The sequence below is a fragment of the Talpa europaea genome (assembly GCF_964194135.1).
Source record: "Talpa europaea genome assembly, chromosome: 11".
NCBI lineage: Eukaryota > Metazoa > Chordata > Mammalia > Eulipotyphla > Talpidae > Talpa > Talpa europaea.
Window position 1 is genome coordinate 26,416,282 of NC_140078.1, and position 22,358 is coordinate 26,438,639.

Below are 22,358 nucleotides of genomic sequence, written 5' to 3' on the forward strand. Positions count from 1 at the left end.
TCAGGTTCACCTTTCTCCCAGGTGACATGTTCTGTGCATCCATTATTCAAGTTTATGGACACAGAGTTGCCACAGAGTATTTTACTCAAAGTACTCAACTTTTTTTTTTTTTTTTTTTTTTTTTTGCAGTGTGTTAATTTGTACAATATGCTGAAACCCAGCGTAGAAAATGAACACACTGTCGGGCCGCCCCTGGTGGTGCAGTGGTTGAGCGCTGGGCTGCGAGGCTCCCCGCAGCCTCTGCAGCGCTGGTTCGTTCCCTGGCCACTGGAGAGGGTCCCACAAAAAAAAGAAAAAAAATAAAAGAAAAATGAACACACTGTCAATGAGGTTGCACCCTCTGCAGCTATTTTATTTGAAATTGTTGTTTGAAAAAAAAATTACATTACAAATTAAACTTGAAGATATTCAAAAATATATTTTTGATTGAAAAGAATACTTATGTTGATTAGCATTTATTTCAAAAAACATTGGATCTTTAAAACATAGGCTTTAGCAAGTTGGTACAGTCCTTATTTTCTCATGTACATAGAAATGTCTCCCTGCCTATGATTTCTCCTCTATTTACACTGTCTTTTGTGGGGGATAATAAAGAGACAGAACAGTGTTTAGATTATCTCTACACGTTTAAAATTTCTGCAAAGGCTGCATGTAATGGTTGGCATTTGGAAGAATAAACAGGAAATTAGAGAGGCAGAGGTTTTTCTTCATCTTTTGCCAAGGCTGGACTCCTCGCTTCATTTCATTTCATAGGACACCAGAAATCTGAGAAGAGTTTTCAAGCTGACCACCTATCTTTTATAGCTGGTCTACATGTGGCAGTTTACAGATTACTCGATCTTTCTACTGTTCTCCAAATCGGTCTATTGGCATTGGAAGTACCAGTCGTATACTTTTCATCAGTGAATGGTTTCAAATAAAGAAAATTGAGCAGTGGGGCACTTTCATCATCCTTAAACGTTGCATTTTTTGTTTTTCCAAATGATGAAAGTAATACACATTTATTGTAGAAAAATTTGGAAAATTCTTATGTGAAATCCCACAACCCACAGATCACCACTATTGGTATTTTGGTGTCATCCTCTCCAGATCTATCTGTATTCATTATGTAATTTGTCATTTTATGTTTGGCAAACTTTCCAAGGGGAGCTAGTGAAAACCGTAATAGGTGTTCCAACAGAAAGAAATAGCTTTCCATGGTCACATGTTTGGAAGTACCAACCTGAATAATGTTACAGGGCAGAACCTCCCCAGGATTCTCCTCCACCTGGGAGGAATGTGGAACACCACCCAGAACAGTGGACAACAGAGACCCCTTGGTGGTTGTCCCTAACATTCTGCAGGAATGTCTGCAGATGGCAATGCAGATTGCATCTTGTTTTTGTTTGTTTTATAAAATCGAGATCTCATGCTTTTGTAACAAAATGCACATTTTGTACTTTACAAAATATTTTTCTAAAAATTGCTCGTTTATTTTTAATGTATTCCATTTATAAGGGTTCCATGCAGAAAGCTGTGACCTAACCCATATGACAGATCATTTCAACTGTCGGTGATCATCTTGAAAGGTCTTGGGGTATAAAATGTTTATACTCATTTTGTTTCTGCCTTTCTCCCACCCATTCCCACAAACCTTTAATTTTGGACAACTGCTGTTGAAGCTTGTGGATTCACAGTTCTCAAAACCAACACTAACTTGTTTGCTTTGGAAAGACCTGACAAAAATAGGCTGTTTTAATGCAAATGGCTAATTTTCTCCTGTTGGTGGGTAGTTCATTTAAGAATAGTGTTTTATTTGTTGTATTGTAAAAATAGCCTCTCGAGGAGAATGGCCTGCTCCAAGTAACTCTCAAAATTGCATTTTCTTCCATATAGAAATACTTTGATCTAGAATAGTATATTGCCTTCCCAAAGTGTTTTTTCTACTGTGAAGTAGAAATGTGTGCTTAATGTTTTCAACACTATTGGAAGTATTACCAGCACCTTCCCTTCATGGTTGATTATCTAAAATGTTTTTCTACAATTAAAGGCAGATGCATTTGTGTCAAATTTAGACCAAATTTAGAATAGGTCTTCATGTTGGGAATTCTCTTTGCTCTTCCATTATACTCTTTATCTCACATGTGAGCATTTGACAACAACTATTTTTGACACATGTGAGCATTTGACAACAACAAGCATTTGACAACATTTTTCTGAGGAGAAATGTATTGATTTTTTTCAAAAGTGTTTATCTTTATGATCAAGGCTTTAGATCAGTTTTGGAGACCTGTTGAAACAAACACCCTACTCTTTATTGTGTGGCTAAACCTGATTGATTACCTTTAGTTCCTCTGGCATAGATGCCATACCTTCTAAATATAAACTACGTTATAAAGTCCTTTCTTCTATAAACAGCATATCTGGGCCAGGCCTGAAATATATTCATAGACTCCTGGGTAAATACATTGCTTTTAAAGACTGGAGCTGAAAAGCATAATGTGTACTTTTGGCATGGGGATTCCTTATAGAGAGTATGCAAATTTCTTCAAGGAAAACTGAATTTGCATGTACAAGCTCTCACTATAATTATAACAATTTACTCTTTTTTTTTTTTTAATTCAGCTTCTCACTATGCTAAGTATAAGGTTTTCCCCTTTTTACCAAGACAGGCCTCGCTGAAGAAATTGACTGCTGAAAAACCTCATCCCTGCTCCCTCAAGCAGCTAAAAAGGAGACATGATGAGGCTTGAAATGCAGTGGAGTGGGGGGCGGGGCGGGGAGTGGTGGTCCTGGATGCCCAGAACAGCCATCATTTATAAGAGATGCAAGGTGCTATCCAATGGCTTACACTGAAAAGCAAAATTAATGAACTCATTAAAGAAAAAGAAAAAAACAGTTTGCTAGTCAGGTTTCCTTTGTCTCAGAGTGCTGCATACATAGTTTAAGTTGTAATAAAAATGAAAATGCCCGAATTGTTTTACCTCTGCTGCGTTTCACTCATGACTGCCTTTCAGAATGCTTCCTTAGATAGCAACACAAACACTGGCACCACCAAGAGAATGTTCTTTGAGGGCCTCACTGGAAATTAGGAAAGGGAACTTCACAATCTGTGCCCAGTGCTGACTGCATTCTGAAGCTGTTTGTTGTCTTCCCTGGAAAGTGTGTTTTTTTCGCTCTATCTGATACGTGGAACATCAAAATAAACAGTTTTATCTTGATCAGGAAATACAGGGAGTTGGTGTACTGGGGTAAATCATATATTACTAGAGATAATTTAATTACCTTCACTGATTATTAGTTTCCTTTTTTTAAAAAGATTTATTTATTTATGCATACAAGAGCTGGGGTACAGGCCAGAGGTGTGGGAGGTGAGAGAACTCACCAGAGACAGAGTGGGGAACAGAACAGGCAGATTGACCAAGTACACTGCTGAGGGGAGCACCTGGTGAGTCAGGAGAGGTCTGCTGTGCCATGTGAGTAACCTCCCTGGCCAGGGATTGAACTGGTGCTGCAGTGGCTGCGAATTGCCTCATAGTGCGGTGCTTAATCCCTTGCGCCACCAGGGAGGCCCCAATTATTAATTTTCTAATAACCAACATTGTTTAACTACTACATTTCATTTATTTTTAAAGATTTATTTATCTGTGCATACAAAAGCTGGGGTGCAGGCCAGAGGTGCGGGAGTTGACAGGACTCACCAGAGACAGAGTGGAGAGCAGAACAGACGATCTACTGAGATACACTGCTGAGGGGAGCAGCGGGTGAGACAGCGCCATGTGGGTCACCTCCCTGGTTGGGGATTGAACTTGTGCTGCTGAGACTTAACTCCTTGTGCCACCAAGGAGGCCCCTTTATTTGTTTTCAGATAACCCAAGTTGCTCAATTGCTAAATAATCTAATACACCAAATTGTAAAATAATACCAAACATAATTAAACTTCCATTTGATTCTGAACAACTTTCAATGTCCCAGATCATTATTAATATTGCATTAAAGTGGAATCCTGATGGCAGGATGTCTCTGTTTATAGAATGCCAAACAAACAAAGTGAGGCCCGTAGATCTCGAATGGTGTGGTTTGTTGCAGGGTAGACAAGAAGGAGCTGAATCAAACTCACAATGTGATTTTATTCAAGATATGATGTCTAATCTGGAGGGACTTACTTCTGTTGGAGGCACTGAGTTTCTAACAAGATAATTAGGGATTGGCATAGAACCATAATTAATAATTTCAGATGGGTAATGCAGATGTTTGGAGCAGAGAAGAAAAGGGGGGATTACTGCATTGTTGAATTTTGAGCCACGCTGTGATCATTGGAAGAAGTCACAAAAGGAAAGAAACAGCACAAAGTAGAGGATTAGAGGTGAGAGTAGATATTGAATATGCCAGGCAGTGTCATGAGAGATAGTCTGAGCTCTCTGCTTAAGAGTAAATGTTAACTGGGCCTCCCCCGTGGTGCAGCGGTTGAGCGCTGGGTTGCGAAGCTGCCCGCAGCCTCTGCAGCACCGGTTCAATCCCCGGCCACCGGTGAGGGTCCCACATGGTGCGCAGACCTCTCCTGCCACCCACTACTCCCTTCAGCAGTGTACTTCGTCACTCTGCCTGTTCTGTTCCCTGCTCTGGCTCTGGTGAATTCTCTCACCCTCCCACGCTTCTGACTGTACCCAGTGCTTGCATAAATAAATAAATCTTAAAAAAAAAATACAAAAAAAAAAGTAAATGTTAACTACCAAAGTTAAAGCTTATAACAAATGTTTCGCCTTTCTCTTTCTCCTTCTGCTACCCCAGCAAGGAAATCAGTGAGGACTCTAAGCCAGAATAATCAGGGGAGGAACAATATCAAGTTCTGTTTGTGCATCAGAAGGGAAGCAGCTTAGAGGAGTGCACTAATGAGATTTTCACAGCCTTGGGTGGCGAAGGCCATGTCCAGGTCAGGGTCTTTGCCTTATGTCACCTGGAAACCTCCCAGTTTGTATTCACTGCCTGCTTCCTTCACCAAAGTCAGCTTTCTGGAGCTGTTTTGTGGCACCCGGAGAGAATTAACATAGCTTCCTAAGATGCCTGAGTAATGACATTTCCTCCTGTCCAAGCATACTGCTGTAAAAGGATATGCTTCCTCTGGTGGCCTTGATCAACCTCGCATTTCAAAGCCTGTATAGTTAGTTTTGTTGCCTCAAGGTGAGCTGTGATACCAGCCTTTGGCTTCTAATGCTCGGTGGTGAATCCATCCCATGACTGTGAACTTCACAGAATAACTCGCCACAGTATCCCTCCCTCACTGTCCCACTTGCTGAAGCCTTAGTTATGCAAATAGTATCCTTGGTGGACCTCACTTGCTTGACCAAAAGTGAAGGATTTTCTCTCTTTTTTCTTTTTTACAAAAGTGAAGGACTTTCTCTTTTTTTTCTTTTTTAAAGATTTATTTATTTATACAAGAACTGGAGTACAGGCCAGAGGCACAGGAGGGTGAGAGAATTCACCAGAGACAGAGCAGGGAACAGAACAGGCAGACGACAGAAAACTCTGCTAAAGGGAGCGGCAGGTGAGACAGGAGAGGTCTGCCCATGTGGCTATCTCCCCTGCCGACTGGGAATCGAATCCGTGCTGTAGAGGCTTCGGAGCTTCACAGTGCTGCGCTCAACCCAGTGCGCCACCCGGGAGGCCTGACTTTCTCTTTTTTCCTCTCTGGTGACTTCCTCATGTTAGGTAGTGAACTTTAAGGGTTAATTTCTATGCTGAGAAATGAGTCATACATTTTACATTTTTTAAAATGTTTATGAATTTTATTTGAAATTATAGAATTATACATATACTTATAAAATACCCATATTTAAATATAATGTAGAAACACATTAGATATAACATAAATATAAATGTTAATACATTAATACAACTATATAATGTCAATTAGTAACTCAACATTAATACAATGAATATATAAATATATAAAAAACATTTATATATCTATTTGTCCATTTTTTTTTAATCCTCAAGTAATAAATTGAAGCCATAAGTGTTGATTGTTCTCAAAGAGGTACTAATAGTTTTTCATTTAGGTAAATATGGCATTTAGAGGTGTAATACATATCGAACTACCCCCCCAAATTTGATCTTATTAATAATAAAAATACTACCACATTCTAGTATACCATGAATAATAGACTTAAGAAGCTCCATATAGCATAATTAAAAAATAAATTTAGTATAATTTATTAAATTCATGTGAATTTAGTTATTTTAATTATTGAAATGTTTGATTCTTTTTATATATTTTTTTTTATTTTTTGTGGGACCCTTAGCGGTGGCCGGGGATCGAACTGGCACTGCAGAGGCTACGGGCAGCCTCGCAACCCAGCGCTCAACTGCTGAGCCATCAGGGGAGGCCCCGAAAGGTTTGATTCTTTTTAATGTTACTGAATAGCAGAACATCTTGCTATTTGCATTGACAAACTTGATCCTGAATTACATCTTAAGTATAATGTTAGACTCTGTGTTTTGTCTTCTGGTTTATATTGTTTTATTTACTAAATACACTAAATACACTAAATAATGTAATAGGAGTTTGGAATATAATAACTAATATCATTTTTGTATATTTCTAATCCCCCATGTGGGTGATTAGAATATTAAAATATGAATATATCATAAGCAATTTTGTTTCATTTTTCACTTATAATTATAAAATTTGCATTTCTGATGTTGTGATCCACTTGCCTGCATGTGTGTTTGTGTATGGCTTCAAATCTTTTATGAAAGATCATTAAAAATTATGAGGGCATTCATGCCCAATTCCCTTCCCTCTGCTCTGTTTCTCTCATCCCCTAGAGGTAAAACCCCTCTCCATAGGATGTTGTTTTTTTTTATGCTCAAATTTTTGAACTGTTGCCTCATGAATGTGTCCTTTATACCCATGTTTATGAGAGATCTGTTGTATATACATGTATGCAATACAACTCCACATGCCACATGTGCATATTCACATGTACATGTACACATGCAGAAACATATATGTACATATACATGCATATATACAAACACACACTTGTGTATTCTAAATGTCCATAACCTGTTGGCTGCTCCATTGGTTTTGCTTATGAGTCCTTAAGTCAGCAGGACCACATTGCTCAGCCTAGAGCGAGGCAGATGAGGTGCCCAAGATACAGCCTTTACTGAGGCATTTATCCTTAGACACTGGGAGCCTCACTTGCCTCCCCTCATCTCAGCCCTGACAGCAGCTTCACAGTAACTTTTTTTTTTTTTAAGATTTATTTATTTATGTATACAAGAGCTGGGATACAGGCCAGAGATGTGGGGGGAGGAGGGGAGAGGACTCACCAGAGACAGAGTGGGGAACAGAACTGGCAGACTGACTGAAACACGCTGCTGAGGGGAGCAGCGGGTGAGACAGGAGAGGTCTGCTGCGCCATGTGGGTTGCTCCCTAGCCGGCTGAGAATCAAACTCATGCTGCAGAAGCTGCGACTGCTTCATAGTGTGGTGCATAATCCCTTGTGCCACCAGGGAGGCCCGGTAACTTTTGGTTTTTAGAATTTCAAAATCTTGGCTCTTCTAGGTCCCTTTACCTACCAAATGAATTTATTTATTTATTTATTTTTAAAAAAGATTTACTTATTTATTTATACAAGCACTGGGTACAGTCAGAAGTGCGGGAGGGTGAGAGAATTCACCAGAGCCAGAGCGGGGAGCAGAGCAGGCAGAAGGACCGAAGTACATTGCTGAGGGGAGCAGCGGGCGCAGGAGAGGTCTGCGCGCCATGTGGGACCCTCCTCCGGTGGCCGGGGAGCAGCCGGAGATGGAACCGGCGCTGCAGAGGCTGCGGGGCAGCTTTGCAACCCAGCGCTCAACCGCTGCGACACCAGGGAGCCCCTCAAATGAATTTAAAGAAACAGCTTGTCAGGTTCTATGGAAAATCTCAAGGGAATTCGACTTGAATTTTATGAAATTTATAGGTTCAATGGACCTAAACTTCTCACCAGAACATATATTCTGTCTTTCCTGCCTTCTAACCTCCTTTCCTGTTGTTGCTACAGTGCCACATTGATGTTTGTACTGTTGTTCAAACTTGCACACCTCATGCCCACCTCAGGGCCTTTACACTTGCTGTTCCCTCCCCTAGAGTTTTCTCCAGACTCTATATGAGTACCTCTCCTTTTCATTTGTGTTTTTGCATAGATTTTACCTTCACAGAGAAGAGTTCCATGGCTACTCTATTAAAACATTCCTTTCTTACCTGCTTTATTTTCTTCACATTCTTTTCATGTGAAATTATATAATATTACCCATCATTTACTTCTTTGTTTACCGTAGGTTTCATATACTAGATTGCCAGGTTTTTGAAACTAGGACTTTGCCTAAAGCCTTGGTTAATACCATGTACCAAATTTTCTAGTAGCGTATTAAAAAAAGCGGAAGCAACATTTAGATTAATAATGCATTTTAACCCAATATCTAAAATATTATTTCCACATGTAGTAATGAGATAATTTACATTCTTTTTTTTTTTTTTACATTCTTTTTTATTAAGTCTTGAAAATCCGGTATGTAGTTTGTGCGGAGACACATCTCAGTTTGGAGTAGCCCCATTTCAAATGCACACTGGCCACCTGTGACAAGTGGCTACCATATGGGATAGTGGAGGCCTAGAACAATACCTGGCTCATAAGAAGAAATTAATTAATAGTTGCTGAATGGATGAATAAGTAAATGAACAAATAAATTTAACTTTGGAGCATGTATTAGTAATGAAAACCTCAGTCAAATTAGGAGTAAAATCAGGTTTCCATAAAGGGTGATTTACTGTTGGAAAAAAGGGAGGAAGTTACATACCCTTTTTACTGCAACACTATTCTGATATCTGAAAGATATTATGAAGACCCTTGTGTGCTAAGCATCATACGGGGCAATGAGAGCCTGGGAAAAATAAGACAGGTCCTCAGGATGTCTGGTGTCTACTGAGTTGATGACCCCTTGATGTCTAACTGGATTGCAGATTGTGCATGTTATTAAAAGTTATGTGTCTCATGGATTAAATTTCCCCAGTCCAGCTTTTATTAATGTTTAAAAGCTTAAATTCAGGCTAGTAGTTGCAGATGCAACCATGGACCACCCACTTGGTTTTTATTGAAGACATTTCCTGGGTACCAAGCATTATGCTCAAGTGCTAAGGAGAGCACAGATTTGCCCTAGCACTATTTTAATGTTTTTCTCTAGGTTGAGATTCTTTACTCACCTGAATTATCCTCTGAGCATGCTTCTAAAATATTTTAGCTATATTTTAGGTGCATTGAGATTCTAAATGTATATCCAATATGGTCTTTCTTTCCTTTTCAACTTATAATTGGCAAGTTCCCCTAGGAAAAAATCATTATTGGTGCTATAAAAGCACTTCTTATCTGTCACATTTGGGAAATGAAAGTTTTGTAGAGGTCAAAAGAAAGTGTGCCCCCAATTATGATGATGGCTTGTACATCACAAATAATTTAATAGCTTGGAACCTTTCTTAGTCTCCCTTATAGAGTAAAAAGAGAAAGGAATTAAAGAAAAACTCTAGTCACTCAATAGCTATTTTACCATATAGTTTTAAGAAGGATAAAAAGGAGTCCGTTGAAATGCTTTTTACCAACATGTTTCTATATACGTTCTCTGTGATTTGTAGTTATTTAAATTATGTAAGCCCCCAAGTTTATTAGTTCACCTTTATTAATTTGTCAAGGTTAATGTCTGCATAATGAGTTGAAGATAATTAAAGATTCCTTGGTATCCATCTGCTAGTGTTTACTCAGTGTAGAAAGTTTTACAGCTTTCCTGTAATGTTTCCTGAGGAGATTTCTTTGCCACGGCACCAATTTTTAAAGCACAAACCACACTGCTGCCTTAGGCAATGTAAGAATTCTTTTTCTTAATCTTTCAGCACATGACAGCTTATTAGGGAGATCAGATGATGTGCCTCTAAGAAGCCCAGGGTGTGTTTACAGACAGTGTGGAGAGTGTGGTGATGCCAGCCGCTCAGACACATGACCTGGTCGTTCTCTTTCCCTTCAGCAATCTGCTTTGGAAGGCTGCCTGCCCCTGGCATCTGTGCTAATTATTCTGGCCCAGCAACAGAGCTGGTGGTGCTGCCTGAGAAGGCTGCCTCCCGGCTCTCCTTACGTGAAGGCTGATGGGTGTTTCGAAAGCGAGCAAGCTACCTGAACACAGTGCTTGCCTGAGTGCCTACTGTGTGCGACTTCGGTTATAGGTCATAATGCACATAACCATCCTGTATTTTAAAAAGGACTTACTGAGGGGTTCAAGGATGTCTTTGAGAGTCTCAACCAAATCCCATTTCATTTGCACTCCTTTGGTGAGTTCCTTTCTTTTCTAAACCTGTCCCGCTCTCTCCAGCCTCTTGCCATCTGCCTTTCTCACTCCCCATAGCCAGTAATTGCCGATTGTTCCACAATCCACTTACAAAATTCCTCTCACCTCCGTCCTCTTGGCTGCATTGTTGTGATCAGTATTTTTCTTACCTTCAGAGTTTCATTTGCCTCCCAACTGGTTTCCTGTATTTTCCCTGCTGTCCCTCATCCCCACTCACCTTCAGACACCCACCATTCCTCCCCACAGCCATTCCTGTGCCCACCAGCTTCTGTGTTTGCCCCTTGCCTGGGCAATGAAGTTGGAATTCCTAACGGAGCAGGCAGGCTCCTGCATTCTGTGCTGCCTCCACATCCCTCCTACTCTTAGCTGTTTCCCCAAAACTGGTGGTCCCTAAACAGTATGAGCTGTTCTGTTACTGTCGGCTTCCCTGTCACACCTGTCTTCCCACTGTCAGTAGCCCTGTGCTACTGTCACCAGCGCTGCCTCCCTGAATCCTGGCTCACGCCCATCTCTCAGTCCTATGCTCATGCTCTGGCCTCGCCTGCCTGTCTCGACAGTCTACTGGCTCTTTACACCACTTGGGAAACCCTCAAAGCTTTTTTCTTTTTAGTGATTCATCCATACATCCATCTGAGAGACCCTGCCCTTCATTTCCCAGAAGGTAGTGTGCATTAGCCCACTTTTTTGTTCTCTTACAATGTCTAATGAGCATTTCATATGCTCCCAATGTGTGGACAGATGCTTCTTTTACTTCCATAGTCTCCAGCTCTGTTTGTTCCTCCTTTTTTTCCTTAACTGCCCTTTACTTTTTTTCCCTTGAATTTAAAAATTTTTTTTATTTTATATATTTTTACATCATTTTTCATTTTTGCACAATGTATGCATTTTCATCTTGGTTATAGTTCCCATACAATTCACACCCCCTTTATTTTGACCATAATCCCTCCCCCCTCCAGTGTGTCTCTGGTTTATAGTTGCTTGTTGATTTTGATTTTTACTTTATTATAATTAGTCTTTTTCCTGGCCTCTTATTTAGGTTTTCTAAATTCCTGCTATGAGTGAGACCATCCGGTATTTTTCTTTTTCTTTCTGGCTTATTTCGCTGAGCATGATCCCTTCTAGCTGCATCCGTGTTGCTGCAAATTGCATGAGTTTATCTTTTTTGATTGCTGAGTAATATTCTATTGTGTATATGTACCACGGCTTCTTGATCCAGTCATCTATTTTTGGGCATTTGGGTTTTTTCCATAGCAACAACAAATGTTGGTGAGGATGTGGAGAAAAAGGAATTCTCCTGCCCTGCTGGTGGGAGTGCAAACTGGTCCAACCACTATGGAAAGCTTTGTGGAGGTTCCTCAACCTGCTAAAGATGGAGCTTCCATATGTCCAGCAATTCCACTCCAAAGGATACAGAATCATTAATTCAAAAGAGCACCTGCACTCCTATGTTTATAGCAGCACTATTTACAATAGCCCTTTACTTTTATTGAGGTCTTTGTTTGTTTTTGCTTATTAGCCACCACCCACTGTGATCAGCATCTTCTCTCCTGACTTCTTGGAAAGGTTCAGGCTTCTCTTAGGTGTTGATCCACCCACTCCCTATTGTTCGCCTTAGTTTCTCATCCTTTCCATGAACTCTTCACTTTCCTTTACTTCCAGTGATGTTGGTGATGATGCTTGTCCCGAGGCCTGGGCCTGCTTATGTCTGGGCTAAATGTACGAACTGTCTTGTTTGTATCGTAATTTTTTAGGACAAGTAGTCCAATCACTGAACACACTGGTATAAAGTGTACTATGAAATATTCTGAAATTCTTTTGTGGGAGTTGTTTTATTTTCCTGTGAAAGGCAAAGATGAAACTTAAGTGGAAGAAGCACTTATATCCAGTAATGTGCCAATAAAGGCAGGTCTGATAAATGTGGATAAAGGACATCAGTCTTAGAAAATCAATATTTTCTGTTAATTATTTCAATTTTTCTTCCTCAGTTGACCATATTTAAGGTTTATTACTGATTCTGGATTATGTCCTTAATGTTCTAAAAACTGAGGATAATAGTTACACAATATCACAGTGTTTAATTTTACTTTTTTTTTTATCAATTTGTTCTTTCTAGGACTTGTATAGAAATGCTATTTATTTAATATTTCCCTTTTTTTAGCCAATGTTTGAACATAGAGATAAAATTTTAAATGACACATGTTCTTTGGTCTCCCTGATTATGGACAAGACTACCTAACAATATTTCATGGCATTTTTTTTTTTTGATACACACCTAAGGAATCAAGACTAAGAAACATTTTGTTGAAAAATTTTCATTCTAATGGTAAAAATGGCACTTATAATAGATAACTTTGAAAATTATTATATTATATTGAAAATTTGGGAAAATGTAAAAATAAAGATCACTATTGTTCCACTACCCACAAAATGAATAATCTCTGTAACTTACCATTATATACATCACATGTAGTATGTGTTGTTTTCTTCAAAAATTAAGATCATATTGAACAAATTTTATCCTGCTTCTTTTCTCTTAGCATTGTACTATGATTATTTTGCATATAATTTTGTTTTAAATGTGACTTTTAGTGGTTTCAAATCATGAAGGAATAGAACATTCAAGAATATTTTATTTTTGGATATGTAGGTGGTTTGCACCATTGCTTTTAAAATTATTTCCATTCCTGTTCAAGATGTTGGACACTTACAGATTGTTATAGTATATTTCATTTAAAAAAACAGATAAGTTAGGTTTGTACTCTTGATTTAAATTTGCAATATTTTAGATATTAGAGATAAGGAGATTAATTTTGAGTAATGTTACATCATGTACACATCTAAAAATCAAATGCATTTAAGGGAAGACCCAGTTTTTCTTGCCTTAATGTTGGCCCAACTTTGGAGACTAAAGCATTTACAGCCCATTAGCTCTAAGACATCTCTCTTGAGACCACTTGTCGTAATGAGCTGTCAATTATTGTGCATCTAAGTGTAGTTAAAGGGACCATTGGGCTTGCCGTTTAAAAGCCAGCATTTATAAATGTGCAGGAATTGAATTATAAATGTGGTGGTTCGATGAGACTCTACTGCATCATGCCCTTGTCTTGATGCACCATCAGTTCTCTGGAAGATTTTAGTCTTCATTTAAAAAGAAGAAACAGCAAAAGTGTTGTACATGTATGACTACGCAATTTTTATGTTCCCTACAATAACTTTTGGGGAAAATATTTTCTAAAACCAAGAGTTACAGATCAGAATTTCTTATTTAAGCATGCAATGGTTAGTTTAGTTTAGATTAGTTTCAGCTGATACTTTGCAATGAGGAAAAGAATGGAAATTGGAGATACTTAAGTATGCTTTCTCTTTATAGTATGAAGCTACTATCTCTCAGATTGTATAATCTGTATTATCTATTAATCACTAATTTCTGAACAGTGTCTTCTACTTCCAAATCCGTTTAATATTAAAATATTTACTATGGCTTTTTAATTAAAATAGCATAGCTTGGTTACAGTTTTCATGGGTAAAGCCCTTTGCTTTGAACATGCCAATCTAAATAATTACAATTAAGAAACTGGGAAATCCATATATATATATATATATATATTTTTTTTTACATTTCACATTGCTCTTTAGAAGTATAGGATCTATACCCCACCCACCACCAAAGCACCCATACTCTACCATCAAAGGCCATTGTACTCCCTCCTCATTTTGTTCTCCCTCCTCATTTTGTTCTTGTCTCTCTCCCTCTGGTTGCCTCATTTCCACCATCACATTGCTGGGGTTTGTTATTAGTTTCCCTTTATGTGACACTTTGCTTTGTCTTTCTGCATTCTACATATAAGTGTCACCATCTGATATTTGTCTTTCACCTTCTGACTTATTTTGCATAGCATAATCCCCTTCAGCTCCATCCATATTGTCACAAATGGCAAGTTTATTTTCTTAAATAACTGAGTAGTATTCCTTTGTGTATACAGACTACATCATCCTGCCCCAATTTTCTGTTTTGGGGCACTAGCTTCCATAGTATGGTTATTGTAAATAGTGCTGCCATGAACACAGGAGTGCATATTTCCTTTCAAATTTGTGTTTTTGTATTTTTCTGGTAGATACGTAGGATAGAATTTCTGGGGCATATGGTAGCTCCATTTTTAATCTTTTGAGAAACCTCTTTAGTGTTTTCCACAGGAACTGAACCATCAACAAAAGTAGTACCTACTTGATGTTATAAAATAATAGGTGAGTAAAAAGAAAAGATTTTATTCAATCCCCAGCTCCCTGCCTCATTTCAATCTCATTTTCTGTGTTAAAGGTAATAATCATTAGCAGTTTGGAGAGTATTGTTCCAGATCTTTCATCTAACTATTTACAAAGATAGTTATGTAAATAGCTAAGGTGAGGATGTTGCACAGCTGATATATAGATTTTTTTGTATAAATTACCCCATTTCTTTCAAATTGTTTACAAATAGCACAGGAATCTCCAACTCTGGGATATGTTGCTATCATATAGGCTAGAGCAGGAATCAGCAAACATTTTCTGAAAAAGACCAGAAGTATTTTTAACATTGCAGGCTCTATGCTTTCTATTATGACTATCATTGTTGTAGCAAGAAACAGCCTAAATGAATGGGTGTGGTTGTGTTCCAATAAAATTGTATTCATGAACAATCACATTTGAATTTCATGATTATCTTGTATCATGAAATGTTATTCTTCTTTTGACTTTTTCCAACCCTTCGAATAAGTAAAAACCAATCTTAGCTCATGGGCTATAAAAAAAGCAGATAAATGACAAGGTTGGATTTGATCCATGGGCTAGATCATTTGCCAACCTCTAGTTAAAAAAAAGTCATAATTTTTTCAGAGTTAAATATCGCAGTGGGATTGGTGAATTAAGACCCATAAACAAAGAAAACACTTCTTTTATGGAATAGACATTTGACATTTTATAGATAGTGAAAGGAAATATTTAATAAACAAGCAAATCTGAGAGAAAAACGGTTGAGAGTGAACTGCAGGTCAGAGGAAGTTTTAGTGTTATGACTGATTTACAAATTCCCTGAGCATTTCCCCAGGGAGAAGTATTCCTGATCCTGTTTTTGAAGCACAGCATTAATATGACATTCTCCACACACACATATGAAAAGGGCTTATATCTTTTATTCTTTTTTGAAAAATTTCATGGTATAAAATTTAAAAACTATAGATCAGCATAAAGAAGAAAATATAAGCATGTATGTATTTACTACCCAGCCATAACAATTAGTAATAATTTTGGGAATTTCTTTCATTGTCTTATGTCTGTCTCTATGTACATATACATCCCTAAAATTTTTCTTCAGCCTGTGTTAATTATTTATCTGCTATGAGCCTGGCACAGAATGAAGCACTGAGGATATAGAGAGGAACAGAGCCATTTGTGCTTCCTCTGAAGTGCACTTTGTTCTAGTGGAAGGAGATTGGCAGTAGCCACAGGTCACTGTATTTGGTGGTGGTTAGTCCTGTGAAGAAAATGAAGGAGAGGAAAGTGGACAAAGAAAGTTGTGTGTGTGTGTGTGTTTGTAGATATGGTAAATGAGGTCTCTGTGTGTATGTGTGTGGTGTACGTGATCTCTGGTGTGTGTGGGACTTGCATGTGCTGTGTGTGTGGTAGATGGTGTATGTTTGTGGCATGTGCATGAGTGTGTGTGTGGTATGTGGACTCTGTGTGTAAGGGTCAAGATAGTAAGGGCTATGCTCCCCACATTCTTTTGTAACTTGCATTTTTTAACTTAGAAAATATAGCATGAACATTTTCTGTGTTATTAAACATATTTATGAACAAGCATTATTCTGAATGAATAATATTTATTTAACTAGTTGTTCATTATCACAAACTAAATATTTTTTGTTTTAAAAAAATTGCTATTTTGAGCAAGGCTGAAGAATATTCTTGAAGATATATCCTTTTGGATATCCTTAGCATGTATTTCTAGAATCAGAACTATTGGATTAAAGAATAATATGTGTTAAAGCTTTAGATAAATGCTGGTAAGATAAAAAGTATTATATGGCAATTTCATTGCTCAATTTGTTTTCCTTTCCCAGAACCCTGTATTTTCAGTTTCCAATTCAAGCAAAAGTAGGTTAGTAGTGCCCAAATTTAACGAAATCTTTGCTGTGATAATATTTTACTTTCCTGGTGAATTTCATTTTTTTTGTTTCTGAAATCAGATTCTCACTGTGGGCGAAAGGGCTAAAGCACTTATAATTGCATCATGGCACAAGCTAACAAAGTCCTGTTTGTTGCTTGCAAAGTTGGTATGAAACAAAGAAAAAAGACATTAAGCACAACAAACCCGCAGTCTTGGAAATGTGAGAGGGTCCGTGCAAGTTTCAACTTGTCATTTCAGTTGCTTTTCTTTAAGGTCTGAAAAAAATCTAAGAATATTGAACTGTACTACAAAAGAAGCATTCAGTCTTGGGAGGAAACCATTCATTCTGTTCTGCTTGCCATGTGATAGATTTTCTATTCCAGCTCAATAAAAATGTATTATTTTAGGTGAAAAATTCTTAATTTGCTGTCACTGTCCACTAATTTTCTTGCATGACATTCTAGGTCATACTAATGCTGACCCTGTTGGCACACACTCACATAGTATGCTGTTTACCAGGTACTGGATTACCTCCCTTTAAAGCTAGATGAAGGATTGTTTTCTGTAAGAGGAAGTAGAAATTTTAACACCAAGGCACTAGAAGTTTAACATCTCTACTTATTTTCAGAAATCATAGAGAAGGGCTGAGTCTCAATCTCACCTGGGCATCTGATTAAAATGCAGATTATGATTCAGCAAGTCTAAGGTGAGGCCTGTGAGTCTATTTATAAGGAGACCCCAGGCAATGTGGATGCTGCTGGTCCATGGATTCTAGCAGCAGGATATTCAATGACATTGGCATAAAACTTGCTGTGTACATGTGAGAAGAGTGATATCTGGAGGTGCCTAGTTCAGGAAGCCACACAAGCCCCCTGGCAACAGTGGTTGGCAGCTGTCAGATCTCCAATCGTGACTTTTTTGCACTTAAGTCTCCATGCTGCTCATCCTATGAGAACCACCCCTGGGATGAGATTGAAGATTACTTAGATTTTCTTTGTACTTTTAAGTATGTTTAAGTTTGCATCAGTGATCATGAAAAAAAGTAGATCAACTTATTTTTCAACTGGAATAGTCCTCTTCCCCAAACCCCTGTTAAGGATTGTTCTTATGGATCCTTGCAGATTATTGAGGTTTATCTTCGAGTTGTTAGAGTAACACTTTGGGTGCCCTGCCTTCATTACTCTTAGCACTTTAAAAAAAAAAGTATTGTGGTAAAATGCATATGAAATAAATTTACCATTTAAACTTTTTCAATTGTAGGTCAGTGACATTAAGTTCATTCACACTGTGTACAAACGTCGTCATTATTCATGCCCAGAAGTTTTATTTTTGTGAAACTGAAACTCTGTACCCAGTAAACTATAACTTACCATATTTCTTCTGGCATCTGCCAATCTATTTCCTTTGTGAAATTGACTACTCTTGGTTTCTCATATAGTTCTAATCATAGAATATTTGTCCCTTTGTATTTTTTGCTTATTTCTTCTAGCATCATGTCCTCAAGATTCATCCATGTTGTAGCATGTATCAAATTCCCTTTCTTTTTAAGTGCTGTATAATATTCCACCATGTGCATATACCATATTTTGTATATCTAGTCATCATCCCTTGATGGATACTTGGCTTGACTCCAAGTTTTGGCTACTGTGAGTAATGGTTCTGTGAATGTAGATGTGCAGATATCTCTTTGAACCACTCTGTGGCACTTTCATTTTTATGTGCAATATCCAGCTGCCTGCATATGTGCCTGGATGAAAGCTTTCTCTGGCCCCTTCCTCTGCCCATGTGTAGGCTCTGAAGTTAGTTCCCTCCCTCTCCACTGAGTTAGGAATTAGAGTTCAAATGCTGCAGCTCTTGACTCTCTAATGAGTTAACTGGAGTGCTATGTCTACACCATCTTCCAGAATTCTTTAATGGGAACTCTCCCAGTTGACCATATAGGTAACTTGCTTGATATCACTCTCTACTCTGGTTTCCTTCCCATCACATTTCCCAGCTCTCCTATAGGTGTTTCCTGGATAGCAGCCCAGATATACTGTTATTCTCATATCCTTGAGGGTATGTTTCAGACAGAAACCAAACTAAAGTTGGGAAGGTGAATACCTGTTTACACCTATATTCTAATGTCAGAGACCAACACTGAGATTTAGATATTTGAGGTGGATCTTTAGTTGTGTGCAAATGTTCAGGAAAAAATCTAACTAGGTGTTCAAGAAGAAACATCAACATTTGAACCTTGTTGCTGTAACATTTTGAACATAAACTATATTTTCAAAGCTTTCTTTTGCTTCTTTGTTTGAGGACATAGTCTCTTAATTTAATTACCATACATGGAGCTAGATTCCAAAGAAAGAAAAAAACAGTTTCTACAAGCAGTAGATTTCTCTGGTTAAGATAGTCGTTTTCTATATATAGATGCTGTTTCTTGCTTGCTACCATGTTTAGCCTCTGGAACTCTTCATGGTTGTATCTAGTTTGTTGTTTTTGGCTCATTTCAATGTTCTCAGTGTATTGTATTTTTAATATAAAATTTTGTATTTAGCAGTCAGCTTGGAAATAGTTTCTTGTACCAAGTTTTTGCTCAAAATCAAAGTGCAGCCAAGAGTGTAAGTCAGAGCTCTGTTTTAGCATCTGGGAGGCTTGCTTCTGGCAAGGTATGGACTTCTATTGATCTTCTGGAGTTGTTACGGTCACACCTAGCTACAGCATTTACTGGCCAACCCACACAATCACAGAGTAAATCCTACACATGCCATTCAAGGATAAATTGTTTATCTTTCTGAAAACTGCAAACTAACACCCACCCAACAACAAATTTTTGACTAACTCTATGACAATGCATTCGATTTAGTGGAAGATGCATGCATACTTCAAAAACATCTTATTTCTTCCTTTTCTCCCATTTAAAATGATAAATTACTTTAATTGAAGTCTCATCTAGCCAGTTTATAGAAAATGAATAACTTTCAACGTAGAAAGCAGTTTCAGCTATAGAAAATAGACGGTAATTCCTGTGTAAGGGTTCCCCCGCCCCTTAAAGTCATTGAAAGTGTATCACAGCAGATGTTTTCTGTGTCTGAAATGTTTTCCCATGAATCCCATGAATGATGTTTGCACATGATTGTTTAGTTCCCTAAGTTGGGAGCAGACTTATCTGATCTCATGTCAGAGGTTGGAAATCTTCCTTGTTGACTTTGCACAATGACAACTATTTTGGAAAGAAATCATCTTTTTTCATAGTAGGGTAAATTGAAGTTGTCATCAGGAAAGTAAGAAATGAAAATAAAGTCCTAGCAAAGCAAACTTAGTCCTTGTTTCACTTTATTAACACAGGACATTGTATTTATTATGTCTGTCAGAATATAGGATGTAGATGCTAAATGCTAATGTAGATGCTAAAAATGAAGTCAAAACTTCTTTGTAAGAGGAATTTCTGGATTCCTGGCAAGGCAGCTCACTCTTTCCAAGTCTCTTTCCTTTTCTCCGACTGTGGTGTGTTATACTTGCACATAAGAGCATCCTGTGAAATTACATTAAATTAGAAGCCGCTGAGGGTGGTATTAATAGCATATCTTGACATTTTTCCATGACTCAAAGAGCAGTGACTGATTATCTTCTGTGAGCCAGGTCTGCTTTGTGCTGCAGATACAGGTGACTTGGTATCCTTTATCTATCTTCTTCCCCACCCCTGCCTCTATCAACAAAAGTAACATCCTACAAGTTGTCCTTGAGTGATGAGGGTATTTCCTCTTCTGATTCTCTGGTTATCAAATTGGTACTATGGTAAAAATCCCCATAGTACTAGCATATTTTCAAATAAATGAAGAATGCTAAAAATCACTACATAATTAATTGGAAAACTCACATCACTGACTTTGAGAAAAACCAAGATGCTCAGGGGTCATAAGAGACTCTTTTGTCCAAGAAATTCTGGTAGAGTCTTATTTAAGAGTGCCAGCAGTCAACGTTCGCAGTCCTTACTAACAACAACTTTAGTGGTAAAAAATGATGTACAGTTGATCTCGTTATTTACACTAGATCTTTTCTGAAAAGTCTCCATGGACACTAATTTAGCAACTAACGAATCATACGGGGTTAAGTTCCTATGGTCTCTGGTATCAATTTTCATCAATGACTAATAGTCTTTTTTGGTGTATGCTTCTGTTTAAAAAAAAAATCTTATTTAATGTTCATTGTTGATTCATTAATATTAAACTCACTGCTAACTACTACAACTTGTGCCAGAACAAAGGCTATTTAACACATGTATTGTCTCCTAAGGCATGTGGTGACCTCCTTGTTCTTAGGAATACTAGACAGCACTTCAAGACTAGTTTGGAGACCATTTTAAATAGTGAAATGATCAACAAAAAGTACAGAATTGCAAATACCGTGCAAGAGACACTGGTTTACAATGAAACTGAGGCAAGAAGAGAGGGGAGCCTTCTTTGACCTCAGTTATGAACTCGTGCATCATTAGCTCCAAATTTGTGCCTCTCTCTGCATACACCAAAGACAGCCAGTGTTGATTTTGTGGTTACAAGTAAATTTTGTATTGATTTTATAGTTGCAAGTAAATTTTGCTAAGTAGGTTAATTTACAAATAGGGAAATCCACAAACAATGAGGATTGACTGTATAGGTCATATTTTTCTCTGGAGCTGAGGTCTAGTTGTGACACACATACACTTCATGTCTGACCTTGGTTCAATTGTAGAACTACTTTGGCTCTCTGTTTTTTTATTCATAAAACAAGGATGCTAGGATAGATCAGGAGCAGATTTCTTTAAAGTGGCACAATTAACTTTCTTTCATGTGAAAGCTCAAGGTATAAAGCAGCAGTCGGCTTACTGCCTTCCCTTTCAGCAGTTATACCAAGAACTTATAGAAAACCATTAGGCTGTATTTTCAAGGCTATTTCTCCATTAGGTATATATTATTGATTTGAAAAATAATTTATTGAACCTGGAACAATTCGACATGTTGTTCTTGTACCAAGTACACCAGAATAATGGATTAGAAATGTTTGCAAGTGGCCTCCAACAACATTTTTATTTCTTAATTTTTATTAAAAAGGTTTTCTGGCTAGTTTCATATCTTCTGACCTATCTTTAATATTGAGTGGTCCTAGTTGCTCTTTTAAACTCACTGTTATTTTAAACATGTAGGATTCACTTCATAGCTCATCCCAGGCTTCATTCACCTTGGTCAGGTCATCCTTCACCTAGGAGATTGGTGCCAGGAATGTCCTCTCCATTGGTCATGTCTTTTTTTTTTAAAGATTTATTTAAAGATTAATTAATTAATTAATTAATATATACAAGCAGTGGGTACAGTCAGAAGCGCGGGAGGGTGAGAGAATTCATCAGAGCCAGAGTGGAGAACAGAACAGTCAGACCGACGAATTACACTTCTGAAGGGAGCAGCGGGAGGCAAGAGAGGTCTGCGTGCCATGTGGGACCCTCACCCAGTGGCCGGGGATTGAACCGGTGCTGTAGAGGCTGCAGGCAGCTTCGCAACCCAGCGCTCAACCACTGCACCACCGGGGAGGCCCTCCATTGGTCGTGTCTTAAAGCAGTTCAGTTGCAAAAGACTACATCATCCACAAGACAAACCATCCAAATGAACACCCAGTATTTTCCTGGGCATCCCTGTCACTCTGGCAGCTGGGTGCACTAGTTTGCTGGTACGCTCTCATAATGGAGATGCCTTCCTCTTCTGGAGAATGTATTTACACATGTGTAATAATAGTAAAGGAACAAATTTTTTTTTAAGATTTATTTATTTATTTTATACAAGTACGGGGTACAGTCAGAAGCACCGGAGGGTGAGAGAATTCACCAGAGACAGCAGGGAA